Genomic DNA, 10484 nt, shown 5'->3' on the forward strand with positions numbered 1-10484 from the left:
GTTGTGAACAGGCAGCCTGTTTTCATTTGCACTGTGTTTATTTTCCAGAACTATCTTCTCTCCCCTGCAAACAAGAAAGAACAAAACAGAGAAGGACAGGGAGAAGAGAAGTGCCCCAGGGTACAAACCGCAGTTCAGTGTCTACAGTTTCCCAGCAGGGACTGAGTGGGAAGCCCAGCAGCGAGGGCCAGCTGGCTTCTCCTCTTGTCTTCTAGGAGGCTCCTGGCAGGCTTTTAATGCTACAGTTCCTTTTGAGGGCCACAGAAGTGCTCAATTGATATTTGCTTTAATTGAACTATGTTGAGAAACCGCAGAAGCACTTTGCATACCTCTTTTTTCCATGGTATGAAGTGCTTTGGCCCAGTAAGCCCTGAACGTGTGGCAGCATGCACTATTAGTATGGTTTATACACTACTGTTTGTGTCCAGCATGTTCTCCATCTCCCATGATCTTTTCAGGTTTCATGGAACTCATGATCTTTGTACTCCATGTGAAGTGTGGTGAACCGAGCTTGGCCACTCATTACTGTTTGTGTCCAGCATGTTCTCCATCTCCCATGATCTTTTCAGGTTTCATGGAACTCATGTTCTTTGTACTCCATGTGAAGTGTGGTGAACCGAGCTTGGCCACTCATTTTTCTTTATTGTTGCCTCTACTGCCCACCACAGTTGACCATATCTTCATTTTGGTCTTTGCTTTCAGATTACTTCGAGTTGTTTCAGGCAAACCTGAAACAGAGATTTCTGTGTATGAACCTTAAGGAAAACTTGCCAAAGAAGCTCTCAATGTCCCCTGGCTAGCCCCGGCTAGGGTCAAACCACAGGGCAAACTGTGTGTGTGCATGCACCCGGGTAGTCATCCAGTATAGACAATGTTTCCTTTGGACGCACCTGGAGGAAATTCATTTTTTATGGGTGTTATGGAAAGGTTTCTAAGGAAACGTCAGACACTAAGAGAGATGGAGAAATCAGAAAATTTATTATGCTAGCAGGCCTCAGGTGAACTCACATTCTGAATTCCTGGGACCTGAGTGCAGGGAGAACAGGGGTTTTACACCTTTCTTGGACAAGCATGAAAGCTTCTTCATATAGGCAGAGCCACCCAAAACTGGGAGCTTCATTAAGCAGGTGAGGGGCTTCATCAAGCAGGGTTACAGAGGCAGGAAATGTGGGTAGGGGATCTTTGTAAACTGACAAGGCAGCTTCTCCAAATCAGCAAGCAGTGGAGTTACAGAAGCCAGAGATGCAATCAATGTTACCACTAAACCGGCTCTTAGGGGTCCCTTATAAGCAAGCACATTCCAGTTGCAAGGTTAAACAAAGGGGCTTAGAAATCTACTTTTTGGGGGGGCCTCTCTACATGGGCACTGCTAGGGTTGTGGGTTAAGGGGGAGACCAAAACACAGGAACATCATGGGGTTGTGTTGAGATGTACAAGTACTCTCCATGGCAGCAGATCTGAAGTCTGGTTGTGCTAAAGAGCCATCTTGGATTTCTGGTTGCTATAGTCTGAATGTTTATGTCCCCTGAAATTCACATGTTGAATCTTAATCTCCACACAATAGTATTAAGAGATGGTGGCCTTTGGAAGGTGATTAGGTCATGAGGGCTCTGCCCTCTTGAATGGGATCAACACCCTTATAAAAGAAGCACAAGGAAGCTTGTTTGCCTCTTCCACCATGTGAAGATGCAGTGAGAAGGCACCATCTAGGAAATGCAGAATAAGCCCTCACCAGACACTGAATCTGCTGGCGCCTTTGTCCTGGACTTCCCAGCCTCCAGAACTGTAAGCAATAAATTTCTGTTATTTGTTTATAAAAGACCAAATCTAAGGTAATATTGGTTATAGTGGCCTGAACTAAGAGACTGCTGCAGGCTGGGTGGACTGGGGACAGTGTGGCAGAAGCAGAAGCCACAGAATCCCAACCCTAACACAATTAGGCTGACTTTGCCATTCCAAATGGAGGCCTGGCTAAGGATAGCCCTCTCCCAAAGTGGTAATGTCCTGCTTTGATTTGTTCTGGTGGAAAGGACACTGTTTGAGAAGGGGACAGGGATGGTCTTCTTCCTATCCTGGCCACAGAGGATCTGGCAGGCATATTGACTATGCTGCTGATCTTCTGACCTGACTCCTGGTCCTTCTCAGGACACTGATTTTCTGTGTTGCTACTCTGAGTATTCCTAGAGTAAGAATTAAAGGTGGGAGTGGCAGGCTCACCAAAACTCTGCTGCTTGGTTTTTGGCAGACTAACTATGCTATGCCACATGGGATGGGGAAGGAGTGCTATTATTGCTCAGATCAGCTGAAGGCTGGGGCTTCAGAGTTTTTGTGTAGCACTCTGAGTCAGATCTCTTGTAGCCAAGGAAAAGATAGGTAGCCAGCACTTCACTGAAGTTCTGGACTATAAGTGAGTCCTGGACCTCTTCCAGTGTCTAACTCATGGACAGCATTGACTTAGTCTTTCAGGAGCCCTTATAATCAGGGGATGGCTCCACGTAAGATTTTTGATCATTATCTTCATGACCCACATTCATCCATCACTATTTCTTGATTTGATCTAATAGGCTTTCTTTCTGGGACTGAGAACAAGGAATTTCTTGAGCAAATTTTCATGTGCTGTGGACATGCACAAGGGAATATGGTATTGCCCCCTCAGTATGTCCTCCCACAGCTCCTTGAATTTTGTGCATCAAAAGGCAGGGCTCCACTGATCAATATTTATATAGTGACTCCTGGACTCCAAACATGCACCTCAGGTCGATCATACTTTTGGCCCTGGAAGAGTTCAGGAGCTTTCTAAGGGGGACTGCCACGGGAGGTGTTCAGCTTGTTGCCAAAGGTGAATTTGTTGCTTAAGCCAAAGTCTGTAATCTTGATGTTCACATTAGCATCCATGAGCAGGTTGTCTGCCTTTAAGTTTCTATCAACAATAACCTTCTGGTGAGAATACTCCAAGCAGACACTGTGTGTCAGAGTTTGACTTGGGCCTCCTTTCTTTTTATACTGCCATAAACCACTAGGTAATCAAACCTCTCTTCCACTAGTCTGCTCCATGACAAGGTAGAGTGATTCCTTAGTCTTTGTCACTTCCAGTAAGTTGTGTTGGGATGAATAAAGCCTTTATGATTATTACTGTATGGGATAGTCTTTGGGTGTTGAAAGAGTCTTCTGGTGAGAATACTCCAAGCAGACACTGTGTGTCAGAGTTTGACTTGGGCCTCCTTTCTTTTTATACTGCCATGAACCACTAGGTAATCAAACCTCTCTTCCACTAGTCTGCTCCATGACAAGGTAGAGTGATTCCTTAGTCTTCGTCACTTCCAGTAAGTTGTGTTGGGATGAATAAAGCCTTTATGATTATTACTGTATGGGATAGTCTTTGGGTGTTGAAAGAGCCCAGGTCACTCTTGTCAATGATCTTCAGGTCTAGCTTCTCTCCCAGTCAGGATGTGCCAGGCCAAATTTATCTTGGCTAACTTATTTTTACTGATGGTCTTGAGGAGCCAGTAGTTGCAAACATGGGTCTCCCCATCAGCAGAGAGGGCTGAGAGGCCCAACAATAACAAATACTTTTAAATTTTAACATTTCTGTCAGTGTGTACTGGTATAGCACTGTGGTTTTAATTTACGTTTCCCTGGCATCTAATAAAGTAGAGCAGCTTTTCGTGTGCTCATTGTCTACTTTCTTTTCTGTGAAGTTTCTGTTCTTTTGCCCATGTTTACTTGCATTTCCCATATTTTTCTTATTTTTCTTTGTAGGTATTATTTATATTTTTAATACATACTTATTTCATAATTATAAATATTATAATATATATCATAATATATTTTATATATTTCAATTTTTTAATTGGTAGGATTGTTTGTAAGTTTCCCTGAAGAAACACAATATATACATATATATATATATTTTTTTTTCTGGTGGAATATAATATGCCTAAATATATCCAATATTGTGTGTGTATATATGTGTGTAGATATATATATGACTAGAGAGAGCAAGTTGTTCAGCTTCCCACTCAATATTGTTAACTCCCTGAGGTCATCTTTTATCTTTTTATCCACTGCTCGTTCCTTTCCAACTATTGGACTCCCTGCTCCCTGGACATGCAGGCACACTCTCATGTCAGGGCTCTGCACAAGCTCCTACCTCTGCTTGAAATGTTCTTCCTCCAGAGGGTCACATAGATTTTTTTTCCCTATCTCTTTCAAGTCTTTGCTCAAATGCCACCTTCTTTGCAAGGTTGTTTCCTGATCTCCTACTAAATCTTGCCATTCCCTTCGTCCCTTGGGAAAATATATATGTATACCATAAAATTTTACAGAACAAAGTAAAACTGGTGCTGCATTAGTTTCTGCCAAAGCATAACAAATGATCAGTAACTTAGTAGATTAAAACAAAACAAATTTATTACACCACAGGGTCCTCAGGTCAGGAGTCCAGGTATGGTTTAGCTGAATCTCGTGCTCAGGAACTCAATAAGCTGAAACAAAAGTACCTACCAGAGCTGCTACCTCATCTGAGGCTTGCAATTCTCTTCCAAGCTCACTTGGCAGAATTCAGCTAAGTGTTTGTTCGAGTGAGGTCCTCAGCAGCATCTGAAGGCCACTCACCATATTTTGCCACATGGCCTTTCTGACTATTTGGCAACTTGCCTCTTCATGGCTAATAGTAGAGCAGCAGCTACTGCTGCTGCTGCTGCTATTTTTTTTTTTTTTTCTTAAGGTTTTGCCTGATTAGCTCAAACTTACTTGGGATAATCACTCTTTTGACAAACTCAAAATCAATTCTTTGAGTATTTCAATTACATCTGCGAAATCCCTTAACTGTTGTCCTACAACATAAACTAATTCCATCGTATTTGCTGCTCAGCCTCAAGGGAGACTATTATAAAGAATGTCAGTCCTCAGGAGTCAAGATAGAAATCTACCTACCTCAGATGGGATGACCATATAAATATCAAAGTAGACTTCAGAGCAGGAAAAGTACTAGGAATAAATAGGAATATCACATAGTGATAAAGGATCGATTCACCAAGAAGACATAATCCTAAATGTACGTGCACCTAAGGACAAAATACATGAAACAAAAAGTAGTAGAACTGTAAAAAACAACAGAAAACCCCCGAGAAATCCAGTTTTCTTCAGATACTTCAATACTCTTTGCTCAGCACCAGAACCAGACAAACATTCTATCAAAACAAGGTTAAGACAAGCTTTATTGGTTTTGAAATGTGCAACAGTTTCATAAATACATTAAATTGTCTACTATAATCAGATGTTTCAATATAACTATTTTATTCTTAGAGCACAAAGGTTATCTTTCATAAATATAACAGAATCCTACCAATGAGGATTAGGAAACTGAAATATATATTAGTTTATATATAATACATACTTATTTCATAATTATAAATATTATAATATATATCATAATATATTTTATATATTTCAATTTTTTAATTGGTAGGATTGTTTGTAAGTTTCCCTGAAGAAACACAATATATACATATATATATATTTTTTTTTTCTGGTGGAATATAATATGCCTAAATATATCCAATATTGTGTGTGTATATATGTGTGTAGATATATATATGACTAGAGAGAGCAAGTTGTTCAGATTTCTTATAGTCCTTTTTATATTTTATCCTTTTAATCCTCTTATAAACCAAAAAATAATTTCATATGGCTCGTAATCTTAACAAAACTCACTTCCTTGTTTATGCTTCATATACACTGGCCAATTGGTAACTCATTCATGACTGTTTCTTCCACTCTCTTCTATATCCCTGTTTCTCCTAACTTACTGTTCTTTCCATGAGATGCTAGACTCTAGGAAAGACAATTAAATTAAAATTACCCACAGACAAATTAGCTCTAAATGGATGCACATATTTTCATGTTCAAAATCTACCTCCTTGATTTTTTTCCAATCTTTAAACTAAATATTCATGACTCCTCTGTAACTTCTTTACGAAAACTGCCACCACGCCATCATTATCCTTATTATTATTAACATTATTTCTAATCTTTATTGAGGGCTTATTAAATATCATACAATGTTCTAATGCTTGACCTGCATTATCTAGTTTAATTCTCACTAAAACCACAAGTGACAGAGAATACTGAAATTGGACTTAGTCATCAAGCCAGGATAAAAGTTGGTGATATATCTGAGTGAATAACTTTAATTTTCAATTCTTTTAAAAATATTAGCTTTTAAGTCAGAGTAAATATAGACCCGTGTTTACAAGTCTCCCTGAAGGAAGCATCCATCTCCCTGACATTTTTTTTTATTTTTGGATGTTTGTTCTCTCTACAGACATGTCTTTGTTTCATTTTCAATAGAAGGAAGATGAAATTAGGGTATTTAGTCTTTTCTTCTATTATTTCTTTAGGTTTGGAAAAGCTCCTAGGTTCAAATGACAGACAAAGGAAGGCTTGTAATTGCAGAGAGGCAGCACTGACATGGCGCCATGGAGACATGGCTACAGAATCAGCAGACAGCTAGACATGGAACAAACAGAGAAAAACCATGTCAGAGCCAAGAAATACTATATGTGGCAGGTGTATCTCAGTTACCAGTTGCTGATGGTGCTTTGGTGGAAAAAGAACTGGACTAAAGTCAGTAGGCTGGGATTGATATTCTTGTTTAGTCACTTACAGTTCTATGCTACATGAACGTGAACAAGCCACTTTTCTTCTCTGGGTCTTAACATTTTTATCCTTGGGAAAAAGTCGTCAATTGGAAAGGAATCTGATGTGGTAATGGCACAAATTTGGGGCTCAAACAAAACCAATATTGAATATGATCATTGCTACTTACAAGTGTGTGTCCTTCCACAAGTTACACAATCTCTCTGAACCTCAGCCTCTGCCATAGGGAGTTATAGAAATGGAATATATAAGAATGAGTGTTATATTTCATGTTTCATAAAAATGTAAAATATTCACTTGTTTTGGGAACATGACTGATTGTACATATCTGTGGGGTACAGCATCGACTATCAATACCTGTGTGCAATATCTGATGCTCAAATCAGGATAATTAAGTTACAATATTCAAAATTACACAATGTAATAACTTTCTGTGGCCCTTTACCAATTTCTCACTAACCTCCACTCTCTCTCCTCCTTTCTCACCTCTATGAGTCACAGTTCCGCTCTCTCCTTTTGAAGGTTAAACAAATGATTATGATTGTTGTATCTTTCTTTCTTTCTTTTTTTATTTGTTATTTTTTTCAGCTCCCACTTATGAGTGAGAACACACAGTGTTTCTCTTTCTGTGCCTGCCTTTTTTCACTAACATAATTTTCTCTAAGTTCATCTATGTTGCTGCAAATGGCAGAATTTCATTCTTCTTAGAAATGGCAGAGTAGTATTCCATTATGTACACATACCACATTTTCCTTAGCCAGTCATCCACTGAGGGACATTTAGGTTTGTCCAACTCTTATCTATTGTAAACAGAGCTGCAATAAACATGAAATACAGGTATCACTTTAATATGATGATTTCCATTCCTTTGGGTATATACCCAGCAGTGGGATTGCTGGATTGATTACACATAGCAATTCTATCTGTAGTTGTTTGAGGAAGCTCCATACTGTTTTTCACAATGGCCACACTAATTTACATTCTCACCAACAGTGTAGGAGAGTTCCCCTTTTCTCCACACCTTTCCAACGTTTGTTATTTTCTGTCTTTTTGATAATAGCCAGTCTAATTGTGGTGAGATGGTATCTCAATGTGGTTTTGGTTGAATTTCCCTGATGATTAGTGATGTTGAGTATTTTCTCATGTGTCTGTTGGCCATTTGTGTGTCTTCCTTTGAGAAATGCCTATTTAGCTCATTTGCCCATTTTTAATCTAGTCACTAGTTTTTTTTTTACTAAGTTGTTTGAGTTCTTTGTATATTCTGGATATTAATCTCTTTTCAGATGCACAGTTTGCAAATATTTTCTCCCTTTCTGTATGTTGTCTTTTCACTCTGTTAGTTGCTTCTTTTGTGGGTAGTAGCTTCTTAGTTTGATATAATTCCATTTGTTTATTTTTTTCTTTTGTTACCTGTGTGTTTGGGGTCTTATTCATAGTCTTTGCTCAGTCCTGCTTCGTGAAGTGTTTCCCCTATGGTTTCTTTTAGTAGTTTTGTAGCTTAAGGTCTTATACATAAGTCTTTAATACACTTTGAGTTGATTTTTGTATATGGTAGGAGGTACAGGTCTAGTTTCATTCTTCTACATACAGATTTCCAGTTTTCTCAGTATTATTTTTTGAAGAGGCAGTCTTTTCCCAAATGTATGGTCTTGTTGCCTTTGTCAAAGATCAGTTGGCTGTAAGTATGTGGGTTGATATGGGGGCTCCCTATTCTGTTCTTTGATCCAAGTGCCTGCATTTATGCCAGTACCATACTGCTTTGGTTACTACGGCTTTGCAGTATAATTTGAAGTGAGGTATTGTTAGGTCTCTGGCTTTATTATTATTATTTTGTTTATTGTTTAGGATTGCTTTGGCTATTTGGGGTCTTTTGTTGTTCCATATGAGTGTCAGGATTTTTTTTTTTTCTATTTCTGTGAAGAATGTCATTGGTATTTTGATGGGGATGCATTGACTCTGTAGATCACTTTGGGTAGTGTGGACATTTTCACAATGTTGATTCTTCCAATCCATGAACATGGAATGTCTTTCCATCTTTTTATATCCTCTTTAATTTCTTTCAGCATTGATTTGTATTTCTCATTGTAGAGATCTTTCACTTCCTTGGTTAAATCGATTCCTAGGTATTTTATTTTTGGGGGGGTAACTATTGTAAATGAGCTTACTTTCTCATTATCTTCTTCAGGTAGTTTGTTATTGGAGTATAAAAATGCTCCTGATTTTTGCATGTTGATTTTGTATCCTGCAACTTTACTGAAATTGTTTTTCAACTCTAAAGCTTTTTTGTAGAGTCTTTAGGTTTTTCTCTATATAAGATCATGTCATCTTCAAAAAGAGACAGTTAGACTTTGTCTTTTCCAATCTAGATACTGTTTATTTCTTTCTCCTACCTGTTTGCTCTGGTTGGTACTTCCAATACTATGTGAAATAGGAGTGGAAGAGTGGGCATCCTTGTATTTTCCTGTTCTTAAGGTAAAGCTTTCAGCTTTTCCACATTCAGAATGATGTTGGTGGTGGGTTTGCCATATACAGCTTTTATTGCATTGAAGTACTTTCCTACTGTACCTTATTTGCTAAGAGTCTTTACCATGAAGGGATGTTGGATTTTACCAAATGCTTTTTCTGCATCTATTGTCTTTTTCTGCATCTATTTAGATAATAACCTTGTTTTTGTCCTTGAATTTGTTGATGTGTGTATCACATTTACTGACTTGTAGATGTTGAACCATCTTTGCATCCCTGGGATGAATCCCACTTAATCATGATGTATAATTTTTTTACGCGTTGCTATATTCTGTTCACTAATATTTTGTTGGAGATTTTGGCATCTCTGTTCTTTAGGGATATTGGCCTGTAGTTTTATTTTTTTGTTGTATCTTTGTCTGGTTTTGGTATCAGGGTGATGCTGGCTTTATAGAAGGAGTTTGGGAGAATGGTCTCTGTTTCAATTCTTTTGGAATAATTTGAAGAGAATTGTTATTAACTCCCCTTTCATGGTTTGTTAGAATTCAACAGTAAATCCATCAGTTCTGGTTGATGATTTTCTTTGTTGGGAGATTGCTGATTACTACTTCAATCTCAATGCTTGTTACTGATCTGTTTAGTTTTTCTATTTCTTTTTGGTGTAATCTTCATAGTTTGTATGGGTCCAAAAATTTATCCATTTCCTCTAGGTTTTCAAACTTGTTTGTATATAGTTTTCATAATAGTCTCTATTGATTCTTTGCATTTCTGTGGTATTGGTTGTAAAGTCTCTTTTTCATTTTTTTTTAAATTTGGGTATTCTCTCCTTTTTTAAATCAGCCTTGCTTAGAGTTTGTCTATATTGTTTATCTTCTAAAAAAAAAAAAACAATTTTTGTTTCATAGATCTTTTGTATCATGTTTTGGGTCTCTATTTCATTTAGTTCCACTCTGATCTTAATTAATTCTTTCCACTGGAATTAGATTGATCTTGTTTTTCTAATTCTTTGAGGCATAGCATTAGGTTGTTTATTTGAAGTCTTTCTATTCATTTGATGTAAGTGTTTACTACAATAACCTTCCCTCTTAGTACTGCTTTTGCAGTATTCCACAGATTTTCATATAGTGTACCTTTATTTTCATTGGTTTCAATAATTTTTTCTTATTTCCCATTCAATTTTTTCTTGAACCTGTAAACCATTCAGGAGCATGTTGTTTAATTTCCATGTATTTGCATAATATCCAGAGTTTTGCTTATTGTTGATTTCTAATTTTAATCCATTGTTGTCTGAAAAGGTATTTAAATGATTTCAATTTTTAAAAAATTTGTTCAGACTTCATTTGTGACCCAAAATGTGGTTT

General features: G+C 37.6%; 1 pseudogene; it reads right to left on the reverse strand.

The window, feature by feature from the left end:
- Window positions 1-984: 984 nt before the first annotated feature.
- LOC103592623 lies at window positions 985-6481 on the reverse strand (annotated as a pseudogene).
- Between the last annotated feature and the right edge of the window lie 4003 nt (window positions 6482-10484).

This window comes from Galeopterus variegatus, unplaced genomic scaffold, assembly GCF_000696425.1.
Source record: "Galeopterus variegatus unplaced genomic scaffold, G_variegatus-3.0.2 Scaffold1184, whole genome shotgun sequence".
NCBI lineage: Eukaryota > Metazoa > Chordata > Mammalia > Dermoptera > Cynocephalidae > Galeopterus > Galeopterus variegatus.